Source organism: Rhinolophus ferrumequinum, chromosome 10 (genome assembly GCF_004115265.2).
Source record: "Rhinolophus ferrumequinum isolate MPI-CBG mRhiFer1 chromosome 10, mRhiFer1_v1.p, whole genome shotgun sequence".
Classification (NCBI taxonomy): Eukaryota; Metazoa; Chordata; class Mammalia; order Chiroptera; family Rhinolophidae; genus Rhinolophus; species Rhinolophus ferrumequinum.
In genome coordinates this window covers 24,375,728-24,386,636 of record NC_046293.1, presented here as the reverse complement: position 1 = coordinate 24,386,636, position 10,909 = coordinate 24,375,728, and positions in this window count along the sequence as shown.

Sequence of the window (10,909 nt, the reverse complement as noted above, 5' to 3'; positions counted from 1 at the left end):
ACAAAATAAAGAGGCAACCAACTGAATGGGAGAAGATTTTTGTAAACAATGCCTCCAATATGGGGCTAATATCCAAAATACATAAGGAATAAATATAACTCAACAACAACAAAAAATAAACAATCCAATTAAAAAATGGACAGAGGACCTCAAGAAATATTTCTCCAAAGAGGACATACAAATGGCCAATAGATATATGAAAAAATGTTCAACATCACTAATAATCAGAGAAATGCAAATAAAAAACACAATGAGATATCACCTCACATCAGTTAGAATGGCTATCATCAACAAGACAAATAGTAACAAGTGTTGGGAAAGCCATGGAGAAAAAGGAACCCTCATACACTGTTGGTGGAAATGCAGACTGGTGCAGCCGCTATGGACGGCAGTGTGAAGGTTCCTCAAAAAATTAAGAATAGAACTAACATAGGACCCAGCAATCCCTCTCCTGGGGATCTATCCAAAAAATCTGAAAACATTTATCCATAAAGACCTACTCCAATGTTCATTGCAGCTTTATTTACAGTGGCCAACACATGGAAACGACCAAAATGTCTATCAAAAGATGAATGGATAAAGAAGTTGTGGTATATAAACACCATGGAATACTGTTCTGCCATAAGAAAAGATAAAATAGTACTATTTGTGACAACATGGATGGATCTTGAGATTATAATCCTAAACGAAATAAGTCAGACAGAAAAAGTAGAGAGCCATATGATTTCACTGATATGTGCTATGTAAAACTAAAAACAACAAAAGAACAAGAGTTTGCCTTGAAAAAATAAAAACTCATAGACACAGACAATAGTTTAGTGGTTACCAGAGAGTAAGGGGGGAGAGGGATGGTAGATGAGGGTAAAGGGAATCAAATATATGGGAAAAAAAAAAAACAGAGAGAAAGATAAAGCTGGAAGCATCGTACTTCCTGATTTCAAAATGTATTACAAAGCTATACTAATTAAAACAGTATACTTCTGACATAAAAACAGGCACACTCATCAATGGAACAGAATAGAAAGCCCAGAAATAAACTCACATATATGCTGTCAAATAATCTTCAACAAGGATGCCAAAAGTACACATTAGATAAAAGATAGTCTCTTCAACAAATGATGTCAGTGAAAACTGGATATCTACATACAAAAGCATGAAATTGGACCATTATCTTAACCCAGTCACAAAAACCAACTCAAAATGGATCAAAGACTTAAACATAACACCTGAAACTATAAAACTTTTAGAAAGAAAAATAGGAAAAAGTTACAATTGTTTTTTTAACGTGGTTTCTAAAATCCTACATAACCTGCATTAATGTGTATATTCTGCGTCAACCTTTGTTTCTGTTCTCTTTGTTCCTCATGTTTTAGGAGTCCCTTGTCTTATCAAATATCCTATATAAAGTAAAACTTTTGAAATACTCTGCACTCATTAAAGTATAAAATTAAAAAAAAATTAAGAAGTAAAACTCTTACTTACCACAGGGTATTTTTATGTACTCTACTTTTTAAAATTTATTGAGGTGGCATTGTTTAGTAAAATTATATAGGTTTCAAGTGTACATTTCTATAATACATCATCTACATATTGCATTGTGTGTTTAACATCCAGAGTCAGTTCTCCTTCTATCACCACATATCTATTTCTTTGGGAGGGTTTTCTGCTCTCCAAGATAGCCTGACAAAATCCCACTAACACTTTATATCTCAATTTCAACATATATTTTAAAGGAGAAGTGTCCTTGATCACCTTTTACTTCTTCTGCCCACACTCCCAACACCCTCTGGCTGGGCTATGTTCTTCCTAGTATAAATTCTTATTGACTACTGTGCTTTCCCTTGATAGCTCCTCTTACATCTATAGTTAACCATTTGTTTCTGTGTTTATATGCATAATATAAGTCTTCATAGCTAAAGGTGATGTCAGGGAGAGTCTCTAACTTGTTTAACATTTTATCCCCAGCATCTAACATATGGTCAATAAATATTAGTATGTAACAGATGTATTATAAGTACACAAAGTTCAATTATTGTTGAATACCATAATTAACATTAATTCAATGCTTACCATGTGTCACACACAGTATAAAGTCCTTACACATTTTATCTTAATTAATCCTCACAGCATATGACTTCTTGTGATTTCTATAATCCTGCAATTTTGTTTCCCTGAAGCAAATACCAATTAAATTTTAAAAGTAATAAAACAGGGCGTGACATAAGCATCATGGCAGCTTAACATGTTTTTCCTTGTTGTCCCTCTTTTTAACAACTAATGAGATATTCATCCATTAACAAAGTGTCTCTGTGGGAGTGATGAGTTCCTGCAGCATATGAATTCAGGAGTAGTTTTACCTAACTATGCATACAGTAATAGGCAGACAGACCTTGGTACAGATTATGGAATAAGTGAAGCCATCAAACCTACCCTAATCCCTTTCTCCACAGCCAGGAAAAACCCTGGAGAGTGCTGACCTAGGCAGATACCCATAGGTAAGAGAGAATTTGCAGAGAGAATTTGCAGAAGTCCAGCCTTCCCAAGGGGAGATTCATACACACACACACACACACACACACACACATATGTACATATATAAAATATTTATAAATATATATAAAATGATATATAAAACATTTATAAATATACATAAAATTAGATATATATATATAGATATAGATATGATGTAGAAGCAATGGAGATAGTAATAGGAACATTGCAAGCACCACCCCTCCCTCAAGGAGACACTGCACAGGGATGAACTATCCAGCAGTTGTAACCGCTCCCATGGTGCAAAAGGAGAGCAATGAGCATGTACCCAGCTACCCCAGTTGTGCAGGATGCAGCTAGAGAAACCCATTTTTCTCCAGCAGCACCCAAAATACAATGCAGGACCACCATTACTGGTGGGGAGGAGGAGATTAAGAAGGAGGTAGAGAAGAATAACAGAGAGTATTAAAGGGGCATGATTCCTAATGACTGTGCTAAGGATTTCAGCAGGAAAACAAAAGAGAGATTTCCAGTAGCCAGCCTGGTGAGTTGTTAGAACCAGAAAAAGAAAATAAAAGTTTAAGAAATGTGCCAAAATAGAGTAAAAAAAAAAAAAAGTGGAGCATTGTATCCATTCAGGTGGAGAATGCCCCAGACCTAACAGCATCAACAAAGAGTATATCCCATCTGAAGGCAAGTACTAAAGATTTAACAAGGTGGCTGATACTTCAAATAAAAGGCAACAATGCAAAACTGCAAGAAATATTAAAAAATCAAGGGAACATGCCATCAGCAAAAGATAACAATAATTCTTCAATAACCAAGCCAAAGGCATGGAATTTTGCCATCTAGCTGATAAAGAATTCAACTGAAGAATTCAATGAATGAAATGAAAAATACAGTAGAGTATCTGCAGCAGTACTCTGAAAATGGGAGGCAGAATAAGTGATCTGGAGGCCAAGAATTTTGAAATACCAAATCTAAGGAGAATAAACAATAAAGAATTTATAAAAGTAAAGAAAGCCTATGTGATTTATGGGATTCCATCAAAAGAACAGATATTAGTATAATTAAAATTCCAGAAGGAGAAGGGGGCAGAAAGTTTATTTAAAGAAACAGTAGCTGAGGAGTGACGTCATAGGAATGGCGGCAACAGGGCGCACTATCTGAGTTCTCCTCCAGATCTTGTTGCAAACGGGAACTATAACCCATCGAGGAAATTTTCGCTCACCACACAATATTGTGGAGAGATTCGTGGATTGCTTGAAGCTAAGAAATTCTTGGGGATAAGCTAACTGGACGGAGCAAGGAGAGGAGGAGGAGAAGCGGCGTGGGAGCGCCCGGCCGGCAGCGGCGGGAGAGCCCAGCCCCCAGCGGAGCCTCAGCTGGCGGGGGCGAAAACCGAAAACCACGGAGCCGGGCAGGCACGGGATCCCAGGCGGAGTGGAGAGCGCAGAGACCGGGGGTAGGCCCTTTCCCTGCGCCCCGCGGCTGATTTCTCCCGCCGGGAAGGCGGCGCGCCCTGCGGCGGTCGGGGGGGCGCAGTCTCCATACCTGGGCCCCTCCCCCCGCCCTGCCCTCCCAATCCTACCCCGCCCTTCCAGAGACTGGGACTGGAAACCGCGGTGCAGCCCCGCTGTGCCGGGCGCGCAGAGCGCAGAGACCGGGAGGCGGGCGCTTTCCCTGCTTCCCGCGGCTGATTTCTCCCGCCGGGAAGGCGGCGCGCCCTGCGGCGGACGGAGGGCGCAGTCTCCATACCTGGGCCCCTCCCCCCCGCCCTGCCCTCCCAATCCTACCCCGCCCTTCCAGAGACTGGGACTGGAAACCGCGGTGCAGCCCCGCTGTGCCGGGCGCGCAGAGCGCAGAGACCGGGAGGCGGGCGCTTTCCCTGCGTCCCGCGGCTGATTTCTCCCGCCGGGAAGGCGGCGCGCCCTGTGGCGGACGGGGGGCGCAGTCTCCATACCTGGGCCCCTCCCCCCGCCCTGCCCTCCCAATCCTACCCCGCCCTTCCAGAGACTGGGACTGGAAACCGCGGTGCAGCCCCGCTGTGCCGGGCGCGCAGAGCGCAGAGACCGGGAGGCGGGCGCTTTCCCTGCGTCCCGCGGCTGATTTCTCCCGCCGGGAAGGCGGCGCGCCCTGCGGCGGACGGAGGGCGCAGTCTCCATACCTGGGCCCCTCCCCCCCGCCCTGCCCTCCCAATCCTACCCCGCCCTTCCAAAGACTGGGACTGGAAACCGCGGTGCAGCCCCGCTGTGCCGGGCGCGCAGAGCGCAGAGACCGGGAGGCGGGCGCTTTCCCTGCGTCCCGCGGCTGATTTCTCCCGCCGGGAAGGCGGCGCGCCCTGCGGCGGACGGGGGGCGCAGTCTCCATACCTGGGCCCCTCCCCCCCGCCCTGCCCTCCCAATCTTACCCCGCCCTTCCAGAGACTTAAACCGGCCCCTGAACTGAGAAGTGGTATCTAACGCTCACGCTTTGGGAAGCCTGACGGGCAGCCCTGACCCAGGCAGACTGGGCAGTGTGCGAGATTTTGGCTGCGCTAGGAGAGAAGAGACGCCTCCACCCCCAGCCACCACCTTTTCTGGCCTGCGGGAAGAGGGCGACGCACGGCTGGGCTGGGAGAGTGAAGACCCCTCCATCTCCAGCCCCCACCCTTCCTGGCTTGCCTAGGGTGGGGTGGGTGCAGCGGCCGAGACACACCCGGAGATCAGCAGTGAGGCAGGCGCAGCTCTGGGCTTTCAGCAGATCAGAAATCTTCTGCCCGCACTCACACACACACACTGAAGAGGTGCCTTAAGACTCAAGAGTTTTGGTCACATATCTGGTGGTGCCACTCTCAGTGTGCATTTGTGCAGGCAAGGGCAGAAACTGCACTGATATTGTAAAAACTATCATCCAGACCCCTCAGGCCCACGCTTTTAAGTCTGCAGTCCCAAAGTCTCTCTGGGCACCAGGTGACCGGCTCTGCCTGCGCAATAAGCAGGGGGCTCCTTGGTACAGCAGAGAACAACCTGGACATTGCTTGGTGGGCTTAGGCCGAGACTGTCGCTGCTTTTTGTATTGCTTTGTTTTGTCTTGTTTTGCTTTGTCTTTATATCTTTGATATCTTTGCCTCTGTCGAGTGGGGTTATCAGGTGGTTTTTGCATGTGAACGTATTTGATATTTTTCTTTGTTGTTGTTGTTGTTGTTGTGCTTGGTGATTTGCTTTGTTCTGAAACTGCCCTGCCAGGGCCCAGCTTGTGAGGCACGGTCAGCAGATCAGAAATCTCCCGCCCGCACCCATACACACACACTGAAGGAGTGCCCTAGGACTCACGAGCTCTGGACAAAGGACTGGTGGTGCTCCTCTCGGTGTGCATACGTGCGGACAAGGGCAGAAGCTGCACTGACTTTGTGGAGACTATCATCCAGACCCCTCAGGCCCACGCTTTTAAGTCTGCAGTCCCAAAGTCTCTCTGAGCACCAGGTGACCGGCTCTGCCTGCGCAATAAGCAGGGGGCTCTTTGGTACAGCAGAGGACAACCTGGTCATTGCTTGATGGGCTCAGGCCGAGACGGTCGCTGCTTTTTGTTTTGCTTTGTTTTGCTTTGCTTGGTTTTGTTTTGCTTTATCTTGTATCTTTGATATCTTTGCCTGTGTTGAGCGGGGGTTATCGGCTGTTTTTTTTTTTTTTTTTTTTTTTTTTTTTTCTTTTCTTCTTCTTTGCTGTTGTCGTTGCTGCTGTGCTTGGTGATTTGCCTTGTTCTGGGACTTCCCTGCCAGGGCCCAGCTTGGGTGGCACGGGACTCGGCATATCTGGGGGCCAACTCCAGACCAAATCGGAGTGCAGCCGGGGTTGACCTACAGGTCACTTACCTAGAGGGGGTTCTCGGCAGGCTCTGGAGCCCATAGAGGCCAAATCACATTGGGGTGGTCAACCCTCACGCAGCAGAGTGCCCTGCGGGGGGCAGAGCCAAGTCTCACGGCAGGTCAGCCCAGGAGTTGACCCCACCTGCTCATTAGCGGGAAGCAATTAAAGATCTTCTTGAACGGGACAGTGTACACAACACAAGACTCACCTTTGGAGCACACGCAGAGGAGGACGACGTGGTGCGAGTCAAATATAAAGGACACATACTACACAAGATAACCTAGCAAGAACTAAGAACTCTAGGGGATCTACCTAATATATCAAAATAAACACAGTCAGCCAGAATGGGGAAACAAAGATACACGTCCCAAATAAAAGAACAGAAGAAGCTTCCACAACTGGAACCAAATGAAGCAGACGTAACCAACCTCTCAGAGACTGAGTTCAGAACACTGGTGATAAGAATGTTTAAGGAGCTTAGAGAAGACATAAAGAAGGATGTAGAAATCATAACAAACGAGCTTAGAGAAAACATAAAGAAGGATGTAGAAATCATAACGAAAAACCAGTTGGAACTAAAGAACACAATTACCGAAATTAAGAACTCACTTGAAGGAATTACCAGCAGGCTAGATGAAGCAGAGGATCGAATCAGCGACTTAGAAGACAAGGTAGCAGAGATCACCCAAACGGAACAACAAAAAGAAAAAAGAATAAAAAACAATGAAGATGGCCTAAGAGACCTCTGGGATAACATCAAGCGCAACAACATGCGCATCATAGGAATACCAGAAGGTGAAGAGAGCAAGCAAGGGATTGAGAACATATTTGAAGTAATAATGTCTGAAAACTTCCCCAACCTGATGAAGGAAACCAACATACAAGTCCAGGAAGTGCAGAGAGTTCCAACCAGGATTAACCCAAACAGGTCCACACCAAGACACATTATAGTTAAAATGGCAAAGCTTAAAGACAAAGAGAGAATCCTAAAAGCAGCAAGAGAAAGACGGAGGGTTACATACAAGGGAACTCCCATAAGACTATCAAATGATTTTTCTACAGAAACATTGAAGGCCAGGAGGGAGTGGCAGGAGATACTTAAAGTGATGGAAAACAAAGGCCTACAACCTAGATTGCTTTATCCAGCAAGGCTATCATTTAAAGTTGATGGAGAGATAAAGAGCTTTCCAGAAAAAAATAAGCTAAAGGAATTTATTACCACCAAGCCAGCATTGCAAGAAATACTAAAAGGTCTTCTGTAAATAGGAGAAAGATCAAAACAACCTAACTACAAATTTAAAAATGGCAATATCTATGTACCTATCAATAATCACTTTAAATGTAAATGGATTAAATGCTCCAATCAAAAGACATAGGGTGGCTGACTGGATAAGACAGCAAGACCCTTGTATATGCTGTATACAAGAGACTCACCTCAGAACAAAAGACACACACAGGCTGAAAGTGAAGGGTTGGAGTAAGATATTTCATGCAAATGGAAACGAGAAAAAAGCTGGAGTTGCAATACTTATTTCTGACAAAATAGACTTTAAAATGAAGAACATACTAAAAGATAAAGATGGGCACTATATAATAATAAAGGGATCGATCCGACAAGAGGACATAACCCTAGTAAACATCTATGCACCCAACATAGGAGCACCTAAATATATAAAACAGGTACTGACTGACATAAAGGCAGAGATCAACAGTAACACTATTATAGTCGGGGACTTCAACACACCTCTGACCACAAGGGACAGGTCTTCCAGACAGAAAATCAATATGGAAACAACAGCCTTAAATGATACATTGGACCACTTGGATTTAATCGATATTTTCAGAACATTTCACCCCAATGCTGCAAAATACACCTTCTTCTCAAGCGCACATGGAACATTTTCCAAGATAGATCATATGTTAGGCCACAAAACAAGTCTTGATAAATTTAAGAAAATTGAAATCATACCAATTGTCTTCTCTGATCACAATGCTATGAAATTAGAAATGAACTACAGGAAAAAAACGGGAAGACACACCAATTCATGGAGGCTGAATAACTTATTACTAAATAATGAATGGGTCAAGCAGGAGATCAAGGAAGAAATCAAAAGATATTTCGAGATAAATGAAAATGAAAACACGACGACCCAAAATCTTTGGGATGCCGCGAAAGCAGTCCTAAGAGGGAAATTCATAGCTTTGCAGGCCTACCTAAAGAAACAAGAAACATCACTAATCAACAGTTTATCTTCACATTTAAGGGATCTGGAAAAAGAACAGCAAAATAAGCCCAAAGGGAACACAAGGAAGGAGATAATAAAGATCAGAGCAGAATTAAATGAAATAGAAACCAGAAAAACAATACAAAAGATCAATGAATCCAAGAGTTGGTTCTTAGAGAAGATAAACAAAATCGACAAACCATTAGCCAGACTCATTAAAAAAAAGAGAGAGAGGACCCAAATTAATAAAATCAGAAACGAAAGAGGAGAAGTGACAACGGACACTGCAGAAATACAAAGAGTTTTAAGAAGTTACTATGAGCAACTATATGCCAACAAATTTGACAATTTGGAAGAAATGGACAATTTTCTAGAGGCGTACAACCTTCCAAGGCTAACTCAAGAAGAAACAGAAAACCTGAATAGACTGATTACCACCACGGAAATTGAATCAGTAATCAACAGTCTCCCAACAAACAAAAGCCCTGGACCAGATGGCTTTACAGGTGAATTTTACAAGGCGTTCAAAAAAGAATTATCACCAATTCTCCTCAAGCTCTTCCAAAAAATCCAGAAGGAGGGAAGACTCCCAAACACTTTTTACGAAGCCACTATCACCCTGATCCCAAAATTAGACAAAGACACCACAAAAAAAGAAAACTACAGGCCGATATCTTTAATGAACATAGATGCAAAAATCCTCAACAAAATATTAGCAAACAGAATTCAGCAATACATTAAAAAGATCATTCACCACGATCAAGTGGGATTCATTCCTGGTATGCAGGGGTGGTTCAACATCCGCAAATCTATTAATGTGATACACCACATTAACAAAATGAAAATAAAAATCACATGATCATATCAATAGATGCAGAAAAAGCATTTGATAAAATTCAACAGCCATTTATGATAAAAACCCTTAAGAAAGTGGGAATAGAGGGATCTTATCTCAACATAATAAAGGCCATATATGACAAACCCACAGCTAACATCATACTCAATGGGGAAAAGCTAAAACCATTCCCCCTAAGATCAGGAACAAGGCAAGGATGCCCATTATCTCCGCTTCTATTCAACATAGTTCTGGAAGTTCTTGCCACAGCAATCAGACAAGAAAAAGAAATAAAAGGCATCCAGATTGGTAAGGAGGAAGTAAAGTTATCATTGTATGCAGATGATATGATACTATATATAGAGAACCCTAAAGACTCCACCAAGAAGCTATTAGAGCTGATAGATGAATTTAGTAAAGTGGCAGGATACAAAATTAATATTCAGAAATCAGTTGCATTTGTATATACCAATAATAAAACATCAGAAGGAGAAATTAAAAAAACAATCCCATTTACAATCGCTCCAAAGACTATAAAATATCTGGGAATAAATTTAACCAAAGAAGTAAAAGATCTATACTCAGAAAATTATAAGACACTGATGAAAGGAATGAAGGAAGATATAAATAGATGGAAACACATATCATGTTCATGGATAGGAAGAATTAATATAATTAAAATGTCCATACTGCCTAAGGCAATATACATATTCAATGCAATTCCTATCAAACTGCCAACGTCGTTTTTCACAGAAATAGAACATATAATCCTAAAATTTATATGGGACCATAAAAGACCCCGAATAGCAAAGGCAATCTTGAGAAATAAGAACAAAGTGGGAGGTATAACAATACCTGACTTCAAATTATACTACAAGGCTACAGTAATCAAAACAGCATGGTACTGGCATAAAAACAGACACATAGATCAATGGAACAGAATAGAGAGTCCAGAAATAAATCCACGCCTATATGGCCATTTAATCTACGACAATGGAAGCAAGAATGTACGATGGAGTAATGACAGTCTATTCAATAAATGGTGCTGGGAAACCTGGACAGACACATGCAAAAAAATGAAGTTGGACCACCTCCTTACACCATATACAAAAATAAATTCAAAATGGCTTAAAGACTTAAATGTAAGGTCTGAAACCATAAAATACCTAGAAGAAAATATAGGAAGAAACTTCTCAGACATTACCCGGAGTAAGATTTTTACTGATATACACCCTCGCGCGAGGGAACTAAGAGAAAGAATAAACATGTGGGATTATATCAAACTAAAAAGTTTTTTCACAGCAAAGGAAACCATCAATAAAACAAGAAGGGATCCTACTGAATGGGAAAAGATATTTGCCAGTGATATATCTGATAAGGGATTAATATCACAAATCTATGGAAAACTTACTCAACCCAACTCCAAAAAAACAAACGATCCAATTAAAAAATGGGCAGAGGACTTGAAGAGACATTTTTCTGAAAAGGACATTCAGATGGCAAACAGACAT